Source organism: Megalopta genalis, chromosome 1 (genome assembly GCF_051020955.1).
Source record: "Megalopta genalis isolate 19385.01 chromosome 1, iyMegGena1_principal, whole genome shotgun sequence".
In the NCBI taxonomy this organism is placed as follows: domain Eukaryota; kingdom Metazoa; phylum Arthropoda; class Insecta; order Hymenoptera; family Halictidae; genus Megalopta; species Megalopta genalis.
In genome coordinates, this window is record NC_135013.1 from 37,506,669 (window position 1) to 37,517,990 (window position 11,322).

Genomic DNA, 11,322 nt, shown 5'->3' on the forward strand with positions numbered 1-11,322 from the left:
AAATTAGAGAGAAATTCTTTAAAATAGCAGGCAATTAATTACTTGTAATTTTCTGTTGCCATGAATATTTATCTACAACATGATGCTTTGCGAAGAAATTGCAGAGCTTCTACTCGCTAAATGCCAGCCGTTCTTCTCACAGAGAATGATAGACAGTTTCTAAAGACAGTATAATAGAAAAATTGTGAAAGTCATGAAACGCTAGCGCGGATAGAGCCGACGTTAATACTCCGCCTCTGTAAGCAGCGAAGTCTAATTAATTCTAATTTGTAGCAAACTACCACGAGGATTGTATCGCTTCTCAGGCGACTGTAAAAGGACGCGAGATTTCCCTTGCCATTCGTGTCTACCCCATAAGGACCACAGAAACAGTGCACCGAGCCATAAATAAATGCACTCGTTGCATCTGTTCCTCGCTGTACTCGAATTCGTTCTGCGGGAGGAAGAACAACTTTCTCGTGCTTCGATTCATGAATAAACAAAGTTCCTAATTATCCTTCTTAATCTCCTGCGAGACTTGTTAAGAGGATTTGGAACATGATCTACTAAATATGGATGTTATGCTCGCCTTCCTGTTACAATGTTCCGTTGTACTTCTTCATAGCTATTAATATATTAATGGTTATTAACAATTACGGTAAGATTGGATTTATTTAAACTTGCTATCATTTACATTATAATGTAAGCTTTTGTGTGTGTGTGTGTGTGTGTGTGTGTGTGTGTGTGTGTGTGTGTGAACGAAACAGTTCACCTAAAAATTTCTCACATTGATTGCCAGACTATTAAACAAATATTTCACAATTTTCATTAATTTATTACGGAACTGTTCATTTCACGACATACACTTTGATAGAATTGTGAATGTGAATGTATGGGAATAAAATAAAGTTATAAAACTTTTAATCGTATCTTATCTAGTGTTCAAACGCTTACGCATGCATGTGTAGATTCGCGGTCGATTTGTCAGAGGCAAACAAGTGTTGATCAACCTAAAAATGACAGAGATTGCAGTGCAAGGGTTTAAAAAATTCCAAACCTCGTTATCCCAATGATTCGGCAACGAGATAATTTCCAGTCATATCGTTGGACGTCGAGAATTTCTAATATAATCGTTCGAGAGTTCTGAAACTTGGAGACCAATTGAGAGGTCGCGGGTGTCCATGGCAGAGTTTCCGTTACAATGTCCACGGCGCAGCATCAGGGTGCCCCATGATACAGTCGTCGGACATAGAATAAATCCCCGTAGCCTCCGGAGAAGTCTGACGTGCAGAAAGTGTTGTGCGGGCAGCTATGACCCGGAGAGCAAGGACCTCTGGTCCTTGACGAGTTCGAGTCCACCACTTCTTCTCTCCTCTTATTTTGCCGGTGTTTGTTATCTTTTATTTTTCTCCGTGGCCGGACCCTCCTGCGGCACCGTCTCATCCCGCTGCTCCTTTAGATCCTTTTTAATTGTTTTATCGTACTCCTGTCCTTCTCCCTCTTCTTCTCTCCCTCTTTCTTCCTCTCTCGAGACCGCGACGCCCAAAAACGCATTCGTTTCATTAGGTCGTCTAACCGAGCCATGGGAAAACCCGGCCTCCTACTCTGGCCGGTCATGGTGGTCATGGTGGTCATGGTGATCTTCGAAGAGCTGGCTCCGAACGCGGTCCTCAAACGATTCCAATGGCGTCAATCCTCGTCGACTCCGACCGTGTTCCTTCTGCATTTGCATCGCTCGTCGAATTTTACGCAATTGTGCACCCGTTGTTCGACTTTTTATTCTATTTCGATCGTTCTCTGGTTCGGAGATTCATTTTCTGCAATAATAACAACGTTCTTGTTGATATTATTTTTATAAAGTTTGTTGGTATGTATTTTATGCAAAGTCAATATGGAACTTATATTTCTGCATGTACAGATGGTGGTAAGTCAATATGGAATTTATATTTCCGTATGTACAGATTTACTCAATTATTTGTATAATTCATGTATGCATTATTATATATGCATACGTATGCACACATTTATTTAACTTATTTAACGAACTACGAACAGCTACAAATAGCTACAAACTGCAAACAGCTGCGAACCAGATGCAGCTAGAGTGCAGCTACAAAGTGCAAACAGCTACGAGCTGATAAGATTGCAAGGATCAGAGCTACACCGGTCCAGGACTCTCTGAAAAATGTAGGAACAAGAATTCCCACTAAAACAGAAACAGAGAAGCAATGGGTTTCAATATGGCAAACGATTCTCTGGCACCTGGCCTGCGTTACCATTACAGTTTTCGGACAATGCAGGTCCGCGTTCAAGGCCTTTCAGCAAACGCATTGCATTGCGTAATGGTAACGGTACAGAGGTGCGTGACGATCGTAAGAAAACGTTGGAGGAAGACGTGGATCGAAGCGTGCCGAAGGAATCGCCGCAGAGGGAACAACTCACGCAAAAGAAGGATCCTCTCGATCCTCTCGGATTCAGCCTCGTAGATCCTTGGCGAAACCGCAACGGCGCAAGAAAGGAATGTAACTCTCCGCAGGGGGAGCTTGTCTTCTCGGAATTGAAGTATTTCTCGGTAATTTCGCACGCGTCCCACCTTGTAATCCTCTCCGCGAATAAGCTGTTAACAAGGGGTTCCCCTTTTGTTTTCGAATCGCGGACCGGACGCGTTTAATTCCGCTCGCTGACTGGCCTTGTCGTGATCCACTGACTCCGCGGAGTGAGATAAATTGCTATTTGCATTTTTTCGCGGGTGTTTGCGGCGCGTTGGGACGCCGTTGTTGCATCGGAGATCGTGGGATGTTATCAGCGTTATTGTAAATTCCTGGTAATCATTTAATAATAATATCCTAATAATTATGATTTATCCAAATTTCTCCTAATGATAATAATTATTCCTAATAATTATTTAGGAATCTTTCTACTGTAGAAGCTGTGCAAAATTTTATAGAACTTTTATGAAGTTTATACGATTTTTTATAGAAGTATTATGAATTTTATACAATTCTATAGAAATCATATTTTTATACAATTTTGCAAAATTCATACAGTTTTTATACAATTTTAAAAAATTCACAAAAATGTTATACTATTTTATAGAAATTATATAAATTGCATACAATTCAATACATTCCACACAATTTCACTGAAGTCTTATCGAATCATATTAAAATTGTAATTCAAACTCGTAAAATTAATTTAAAAATAGATGTACACAGAAAATCGGTAAAAATCGCGTTAAATCGACCCGAAAGTGTACTTCAAGATTTCTATCGATTCGCTGGTGGTTCGTAGTATAGTAAACGATCCCAGTAAAATCTAATTGAACACGACACATCTAACTGCGCACGATTAACCCGCGATATTGAGGAGCATTTATTTTCCTGGAGCAGGAAAATTCTTCTGGTCACTGGGAGAAGTAAAACGGGTATAGTCGGACCACTTTCTAGCGGTTGATCAGTTAGAGCGTGACAGCGCTTTACGTTGCCGCCGAAAAGCAATGGAAATGCATTTTCCCCGCCCACGCTGTAATTGGTATCGGCGCGAGAGAAGTCCCAGAGAAAGTAAAATTGCACTTTTCTCCCTCAACTGCGAGGATAGGGACCGGAGCTTACGTGAAAACTAGAATCACGGCCGTTGAACCGTGTATTGAAATTGGGAACCGGTAAATAGTATGCGAATGAAGGAAATGGTACCTGGTTCTGCTGAGGTTAGTTACAAATTTAGACGAACCGGTTCATTTGCATGCGGCGCCGTGGAATCTTTTGGTGGCTAGTGGATCTTGTATTTTTGGAAATATCTTGAATTCGTTCCTTAACTTCTGTTTCTTGGGATTATTTAATCCTGGAAACTTAATTTTATTGGTAATTACATTTTTTTATTTGACCGTTATGATTTTGGCCATTATTTAATTGCTGTTACTTAGTCCGTTGTTTAATTGCTGTGACGTGATCTATTATCGAATTCTTATGACCTAATCAATTATTTTATTGTTATGACTTAATCAATAACTTAATTATTATGACTTAATCAATTATTTAATTCTTATGACTTAATCAATTATTTAATTCTTATGACTTAATCAATTATTTAATTCTTATGACTTAATCAATTATTTAATTCTTATGACTTAATCAATTATTTAATTCTTATGACTTAATCAATTATTTAATTCTTATGACTTAATCAATTATTTAATTCTTATGACTTAATCAATTATTTATAATCCTTATGACTTAATCAATTATTTAATTATTATGACTTAATCAATTATTTAATTCTTAATATCCAGGATTACCTAATAATGTTATCAAATAGAGGAAAGAAAGTCGAAAGAAAAGGCTTGATGCAACAACGTGAGAATACACTTATCGATTATATGGCCTAATTAAATCCGGCTAGGAAGCATAAAGCAAACGAGAAAGTCTCCCTCCAAAGTTTAGTGAAACTCCATTTACATATTCCTAATATTTACTATACCTAAGCGTCTCAAAACTGAATCGGTAAATTTTGATCGCTAAATAAATTGCTTAATTTAAACGCAACATTCGGAAGCAGCCCATTTTATAATTTCGAAGTCCGGCGAAACCAGTTGCAGATATAATAAGTTTTTATAGATTAGCCGAAGAAAGTGAAAATTTGCATAAACGTTTCGACTGCTTCTTCGCAAAATGTCGAGAATAAACACCAATAAATACCACAGACAGTTTTTTCAGCAAACATGGTCAATGAAAATATGGCTATTTAATTACGTAAAAATACGTTATATGCGTTACATACGTTACAGTTTATATGGAATTATGACGATTGTTTAAAAATTGTATAGAATTGTATAAAATTGTATAAAATTGTATAAAATTGTATAAAATTGTATAAAATTGTATAAAATTGTATAAAATTGTATAAAATTGTATAAAATTGTATAAAATTATATAAACTCGATGCAACTCTTATAAAATTGTATAAATTCTATCTAAATCCAATAAACCTAGTTCCATAAAATTAGTGCTCATCGATTTTATGATTTTCCATATTGTACGTCTACATGTTACATTAAATTAATTGATATAAAAACGCTCCACTCCAGAACCTCATCATTAGATTGCATATTGAGTACATAGCTGAAATTTTAAAGTGGCAAAAGAGTTGAACACTATCGACACTTTACTTTCGATCAACTAACATTACTAAAGGAAGAAAGAAATCCCCACGCGGTTCTTGTTTCAGGCGTTAACACTTTATAAAAACATAAAAAAATAACGTCACTAAATAGTCCAGATATCCAGGCAATGGTAAACATTCTCAGCCGCCGAAACTATTCAAATACGCCGAAAAATACGATTAATGAACCGATCGGTTGAAACACACTTTTAGCAGCAATTACCGGAAACTCTGAGCCACGATTACGCTGAGTGCTGCTATCTCCCCGCGCAATTTATTCCCCGCTCTTCGCGGTGTAGCATCGAAACGCGACAAAAACTCGAGAAAAAGAACAAAGTCGGTCCACCTATTTCAGTCTCCCTTCGAGCTACGCCTCCGCGAGACCCTCTCCGATGAATTCGAACGAGCATTACGGTATCCAACCGCGGGCGCTGCATTTTCATCGGCCCCCAAGCCTGTTCTCGCCACGGTGTGACGAGTATATCGGTGAAAAAAATCAATTTTCCATTGAAATAGTTATATTCCAATAGTATTAGTAATCGTTATAATCATATTTATATTAATTAATATTAATCATATTTATATTCAGTAAATTTAATATTTAACGTACTTTGTGATATGAAATTGTTGATAAAATATATTGACGAATGATATAATAATTAAGAAATGGATAAATTTTTTAATATATTCGAGCATAAATAAATAGCATGAAAAGCAACAATTTGTCTTGTTTCTTTCGGGCTTATTTCTACAAAAATAACGCAGATTCTACAAAATAAGATATCTCATGAAAAAGCAGTCGGAAGCAGATAAAACGTATATATAGGAAATAGAAGAAACTAATTGTAAAAAAAGATAAGAAAGTCGATATGTTCCGTCTTTCTTTTATTTTCTCTGAAAGTTGGAAAATACAACAAAAATGTAATGTGATATGAACTGTAACTCACGTAAATACTGACCAATGAGAGGGGGCGGCGCGAAGTTCGAGAGCCCGCAGCACGAGGCTTTAACAGATGGTCGGGACGGACTCGAGCCGCGTTCGAAGTATTGAACAAATCACGAAGCGAGAACTTTCCGGATTTCTTTTTACTACGTAACAGTGGTATTTTTAAGAAAAACGCTGTTTACCTTTACTTTAGAACGTCTGGAAGAAATGGAAAGTACTTTAACCGTGACGGCCGTTTTCATTTTCTAGTGTGCATGACACCTTGTGTGTAACCTTGATATGTCAAGGTCATGTCAAGATTATGTTAAGGTCATATCAAGGTTATGTCAAGGTTATGTCAAGGTTATTGATAAATATTCTTCATATTTCTCTAACAAACATATCCCTTACGTCCTGTAACACGATTATTATTTATTAAATTAGCTTTGCGAATCATTCGTTGAACTGTGTTCGGACACGGAATTATTTAAATTAAAATATCATTTACGTACTTTGTTAATCTTCACTGTACACCTTGCTTAAAAATTTCATATGTTGACCTTGACATAACCTTGACATAACCTTGATATGACCTTGACATAACCTTGATATGACCTTGACATAACCTTGATATGACCTTGACATAACCTTGATATGACCTTGACATAACCTTGATATGACCTTGACATAACCTTGATATGACCTTGACATAACCTTGATATGATCTTGACATGACCTTGACATAACCTTGACATAACCTTGATATGACCTTGACATAACCTTGATATGACCTTGACATATCAAGGTTATATCAAGGTCATGTCAAGGTCATATCAAGGTTATGTCAAGGTCAACATATGAAATTTTTAAGCAAGGTGTACAGTGAGGATTAGCAAAGTACGTAAATGGTATTTTAATTTAAATAATTCCGTGTCCGAACACAGTTCTCACCTTTATCTGTTATTCGTGCTGCTAAGTTACGTTGTTCTTACGTCGGAAGAATATTAATTAGTGAATATGAAATTTTGGAAATCGATCTGTTTATTTTTGAGCGCCAACCGTCACACTGTGGCATCCGGTCGATTTTGCCCGGTCCAGGAGGGGCCCTGAACCGACGGAAAAGTAAAAAAAGCACCGAACAACTATGCCACTCTCGAAAGGGCATCGACATTAATTCCCTTGGAAGCATCGTTCTCCCGCGTGAATAACGACTCCCGGCGAAATTCAATGGGCCCGCGACCAAGGTCCCCGGCAGGTACTTAGACAGAAAATACGCGTCGGACGCTGAAAACGCGATAAATATAAAGAACCGACCGGCTAAAAATACATTCGGACAGACCGAATTTATCCGCGCGGGCTCCAACGAGTCCGCCATTTTTCTGCCGCGAACCCCGCGCGCGCGAGCTTTCGTTCGTTTCCTCGTAACCCGCGATGACCTCGTCTAAACCGTTCTCCGAAGCGTCGTAAAACTTGCAGTTTCCTCTTCCTTTTTTTGGTTTCATCGCTGCAAGGATGCTCGAAATTGCTGGCAACTTATGGCAGTTCGGTAGTTACGGGAGCTCGTCGAAGCAAATCGTCGGACCGTCTTAAAATCGACGAAAATGAGAGGTTTGTTCAACGATAATGATTAGACTGCGAGTGTTCATGCAAAATAAAAGTTGTCTGCGTCGACCGCAGGATGCAGAAGCTTGACGAATATTTATTTCCTTTCTTCATAATTTAAATGAGTTCCTTAAATGTCTCCATTGTGTCTTGAATTTGATTTACTCATTTTTGACGTAAACGCATAAAACGATTAGATTGCATTTTTATAATCTGTATTTCCAAATGTAACTACTGTTTCAAAGAAAAGTTTATTCGTCAAATTTTGTACCACATGAGAAAATCAAAATACACCGCTCCAAAAAATAATAGCACAGAAAACTTTTGAATAAGAAGTGGCCAATTCTGTCTAACGATAACTCCTCGAAAAATCATCGTAGGATGATGATTTTTTTTCAAATTGAAGCCCGAAACCTCTACTTTAAGATAGTCTACCTGAATTTTAAATTCGATGCACCCTCACCATTGTATCTGATTTAAATGCGGGGCCATGTTTGTCATATTGAAAATTGCAAGGGTTAATTCAAAGTTTATTTTCCAATTAATTTAAAATTATTATATTTACTGCCTATTTACTATCTCTCGGTTAGGTATAATTTAGTATCGAATATATTTTTCAACGAGAATCAATTGTTCGTTGCTATTCGATTCAACGAGGTAACGGATTTTTGTTTTCGTTTGGGTATGTGTTATCAACTATAATAAATTATGTGAATTATGACGAACTATGATATATTATAACCAATTATAATAAATGTTTAATATCAAATTTAATTATAGCTAAACATTTCTAATTAAATTTTTATTGAAAATATACTAAAATATGAATTTCTATTAAAAATATACTAAAATTTCTGTTTCTATTAAGAGTGTACTTATATTTGAATATATATTAAAATTATATTAAAATTTAAATTTCTATTAAAGATATACTAAAATTTAAACTAGTAAAAATATAATAGAATTTAAATCTCAAAAATTCTTGACAAGACCTTGAGTCCTGCGGTGTTATTCCCTGCTTCGTTTCGACGAACAATACGAAGCCCACAGACAGGATGAATGCAGAAAAAGCCAGTAGACGCGATAATGAGATCTCCAAGCCGAGAGGAAGGAGCGGTTACTGCTTCTTACCGTCCATCAGCGTCCGTCACGGGAATTGATATGTTTCACTACATCCGCCCAGGACTCTCGTAAAGGATCGCGAAGGATCGCAAAGGATCGCCGCGTTAGGGTGCGCTTAAGTATGCGTCCCCGGGAGATATCGCCGTCGTGTTCGGCTCCGAGTGGTGGACCGTGTTAAGTTGCGTCGAATTTATAGTCCAGCAATTATCTAGCTGGCTGCTTTAGCCGACCAGCCACCGAAATTAATCGCACGGAAGGCTACAGACGAGCTACCTGTAGTTACTCTCCCTCTTTTAAACGGCTAGCGCAGGGGTGTCCGTGTACTTTGGTCCTAGAACGTTCAATTAAAATATTTCACTGTCCCTTTATCTTGAAGCCTCGACGTCCGAATTGTTTATTATTCAGATGCGTTGCGCTTGTGAATCGGTCGATCCAAGAGGATCTACGTACGACGCTATTTACTTCACGTTCAACAAATATGTTTTACAAAATTTCATTCTAAGTTATGACATTTGTAAAACTTTGATATCAGTTTATTGAAGATTAGGAATCATAAATACGAATTTCTAGAATTTATAAAGCTTTGATATAGAATTTTTATGAAGTTTTGATATAAAATAGAATTTATCAAATTTTTCTGTAGTATTTATAAAGTTTCGATATAAATTTATGGAATTTATCTAACTTTCATAAAGAATTACAAAGTTTTGATATGAAAGAGAATTTATCCAATTTTGATATAGAATTTATAGAGTTTCGATATAAATTTATAGAATTTATCAAATTTATATATTAATTAAGTTTAATACCCAACAACGCGAACTGTGCTTCGAGTGTATTTTATACACAGTGTTCTTGACTTCTCAATAGCTCAAGTAACAACATATGCAACAATCTCATCCAACAAGATCCACTATTTGTATATTCAATCAGATATCGGTACTATAGCGATCGAAATAAAAATTAATTGGACTAAACGAATGCTATTAAATATTTTATGAAGAAGAAAAATAAATGATATAATAATGATTTCGTTTTCGTTGGTTAATTCTACGGAAATCGTCCACATGTAAATGGCAAGTTCCTGCAGCTTCGGACTTACCGGCGAGACGGTCGAGTAATTAAAGACGGAGACACAGGCAATCAAAAGATTTACATCGGCGACAAGGCTGTAGATTACTTTGGATCAAGTTTAAACAGGTTCGCGTCACGTCAGTTTCATTTATTAGGTTCCCAGATGCTCGTAATTATACGTCCACCGTGTATGGCGGCAAAAAAGATTATGGCCCGGGACACCGTGGGCGTCCGTGAGTCGAATTTCCGATTCCACTGTGCTCTTCTGAACATTCTGAAGTCTTTACACGGGCTTATGGCACGCCGTACTTCTCGGTTAGGTATAATTTAGTATCGAATATATTTTTCAACGAGAATCAATTGTTCGTTGCTATTCCATTCAACGAGGCAATGGATTTTTGTTTTCGTTTGGGTATGTGTTATCGACTATAATATATTATATGAATTATGACGAACTATAATATATTATAACCAATTATAATAAATGTTCAATATCAAATTTAATTATAGCTAAAAATTTCTAATTAAATTTTTATTGAAAATATACTAAAATTTCTATTTCTATTAAGAGTGTACTTATATTTGAATATATATTAAAATTATATTAAAATTTAAATTTCTATTAAAGATATACTAAAATTTAAACTAGTAAAAATATAATAGAATTTAAATTTCTATTAAAAATAAACTGGCATTTAAATTTATGTTCAAAATATATTAAAATCTAAATTTCCATTAAAAATCCCTTACAATTCGAATTTATAATTGCAAAAAGTGTGCCGCGCCAGTAAACATCCGAAAGCCCACGACTCCCTTAACTCTGGGACCACCCTGTGCTGCTTCCACAGCGTGTTCTAGCTTCGAAATCGGCCCTCGAGAAGACCGTGGCAAGGAAATCTTTAAACCGACACCAGAGCCTAATCTGACATATAACCGGGACGCTTACAGTGTTGAAACATTTATCCGAGGGCGCGATTAATCTGTCCCGATCGTTTTCATTTTGCGGTCCTGAGGCGAAGTGCGTCTACATGCGTGCGCGCGCGCGCGTGTGCGTTCAGTTGCTCTTCTCGTTCGCGGCCAGATTTCCTCTTCAAAGCCCTTTTAGCCGGGCAAAGGATGCCTAGAGATGACGCTGGATAATCGGGCGGAACCTGTACCTGTGCCCGTGGCCTCCGAACCAAAACAAATCGAAAAATAAAGCGGCCAGAGAGAAATATGAGCGCGCACGGATTCCGGGGGTCCGGTTCACGTGGCAAGGACGAAATAGGACGCGCGATGAATAACGCTGAAATAGTCCCGCGGCAATAGCCTGATCCCGCGAAAACATTTCTTTCCACGTGGGAACGGTAGAATTTGGTACAAGCTCGGAGTTTCTTTCGAGAATAGTAATAATTATTATTATATATTATACATAATAATTATTTATTAATATGTAAATAGATTTCGCAATGAATCTTTAAAAA